Source organism: Octopus bimaculoides, chromosome 2 (assembly GCF_001194135.2).
Source record: "Octopus bimaculoides isolate UCB-OBI-ISO-001 chromosome 2, ASM119413v2, whole genome shotgun sequence".
NCBI classification, from domain to species: Eukaryota; Metazoa; Mollusca; class Cephalopoda; order Octopoda; family Octopodidae; genus Octopus; species Octopus bimaculoides.
Window position 1 is genome coordinate 83885179 of NC_068982.1, and position 2518 is coordinate 83887696.

At 32.8% G+C, this 2518-nt stretch overlaps 1 protein-coding gene across 1 annotated transcript in view; it reads left to right on the forward strand.

Annotated features, from left to right (window-relative positions):
* The window catches only part of LOC106882591 (SH3 domain-binding protein 2), a 195475-nt gene that overhangs the window by 153348 nt on the left and 39609 nt on the right, over nucleotides 1–2518 (forward strand). The gene's annotated exons all lie outside the window — the stretch shown is intronic.

Sequence of the window (2518 nt, forward strand, 5' to 3'; positions counted from 1 at the left end):
TATATATACACATCAAAATACACAGATGCGTACGCACCGACAATCTATGTATATAGGTATATATTTGCAAGGCACAAATATATACATGAATACAAATTTATACACATATACATATACATGCATTTAAGTTTGTGCATGAAAAAACTTATGCGCTTGTAACAAAAATTGTATCTTAAGCTATGGAGTGGAGGGGTAAACAGTAACTTATTGATAATGACGTTACTAATATAGAAAGGGAGAAAGTGTGGCTATCGTGAGGAAGGAAAGGAAGAAAGAAAGAGAAAAAGAAAGAAAGACAGAAAAGGAAGAAAAGAGAGAAAGGTGGGAATGGGAAGAAAGGAGTAGAGAAAGAAAATGAGCAAGAACGTATGTATATAGTAAACCTACATAAAATTTAGACTGCGTATATATGTGTATACAAAAATGTATATAGCATCACGTATATAGATATATATATATATGGGGATATGTACGTAAACACTCACAAACATAACCGTATACATGCGTATGCGCACATTCGAGTATGTGTGAGTGTGAACCTAAGCATTCCCATATATAACGTAGATGCACACACGCGAATAGATGCATGTATGTGTAAATAAATATAAGCATATACTCTTACCCATGTATACACAAAAATGCACACACACGAAATCATAACTGCATATGCACAAGTGTAAACCTAAGCCCTATATGTAAGTGTAGACGCACACGTATGAATATGTAGTTTTTGGCAGCACGTAGAACTAGGACTAGGAAAATTTTGTGGTTCAACCCAGCTTTCAATATGGCCGTAAGAACTAATATAGGTTAGGAATTCTTAAAATTGGTCACTAGACACTTTCAACCTGATCATAAATTTTACAGAAGAACGCTTAAGATTAGCTATTCTTGCTGCAAAAACGTTGCCTCTTTGATCAGCCAGCACAACAATAAGATAATTGCCAAAAACAATAATGCCGACTCACTTAGAAAGAGCTGTAATTTCAAAGATCGAACCTCCTGTCCGTTGGAAGGGAGATGTCTAGAAAAGAGTATCGTGTATAGGGCTAAAGTCCAGATAGAAGGCTCGCGCGATTATAGAACTTATACAGGGGCTACAGAAAATTCTTTCAAAACCAGGCTGTATTCACACAAAAATTCCTGAAAATAGGACAAAGACGAGCCTGGCAAAATACATCTGGCAATTAAAGGAAAATGAAGCCCAGCCTTTCAACGTGACATGGAGGATTTTAGGCAGAGCATCGCCTTACAGACACGGTGCCCATAAAAGACCATTGAAATGTGATCTTTGTTTGTTGGAAAAACTGAATATCTTATTCCAAGATAAGAAGGCGCTGAACCAAAGACGCGAACTTTTAAATACATGTAGACATGCGTCCAAATTTAAAATGCCGGCAAGTAATATACCGTATGGATAGTATATATATATTTTTTTGATAATGTTTGACTCCTTGTAACCATTGTGCAATCTTACTATTGGATTGGTACCAAATTATAAATGATTTATTAAGCGTTGTAAGAATTTTGTATAGACCCCTACGTCATTTTAAGAAAACTTTCGACTGTTATATACATAGTTTTTTTCTTCTCCCTTGTTTTTACTTTTTACTTTATTCTATTTTATTTATTCTATTTATTTTAAAACACTTTGTATGCAAATTTTACCATTTTTATGGATGATTCGACATATAGAATTATATTATGCATGTATTTTCACCCGGTTTTAACTTTTATGCACCCAGCAGTTTCTTAAAAAGTTGTCTGCATATATACGCTGAGATATAAAAGGGTTTTTTATGTAGATGTCTGTATTGTAACAACACTTACGTATTTATATGCATGCGTCTACGCTTACATATAGAGCCTAGGTTTACACTTGTGCATATGCAGTTATGATTTTGTGTGTGTGTGTTTTTGTGTATACATGGGTAAGAGTATATGCTTATATTTATTTACACATACATGCATCTATTCGCATGTGTGTATCTACGTTATATATGGGAATGTGTGCTTAGGTTCACACTCACACATACTTGAATGTCTGCATACGCATGTATACGGTTATGTTTGTGAGTGTTTACGTGCCTTGCAAATATATACCTATGTACATAGATTGTCTGTGCGTACGCATCTGTGTAATTTGATGTATATATATATATATATATATATATATAAGTTGTGGATAGTCTAGTATGCATATATGCTATTGTAATTTTATTTTATTTTGAATGCAGCGTATATTTTATTTTAGTTGATTTGATTTTAATGTGTTAATTCAAATATAATTAATTATTTACAATATGTATTTTGAGCCCATTTTTCTATTTAAGGTTTTCTTCGATATTTTTTTAAAAATAGGATGAATCTATATTAAATTCATTTGTTTTGTTCATTACGTATCCATGACCGTTATTTGAAATGACCAATCAAACAGATCTATGTGTTTAAAATTGTATATTACTTTTGATTGCATTGTTATTCCTTTCCCATTTCTAACAAAACTGTCCGATGAACG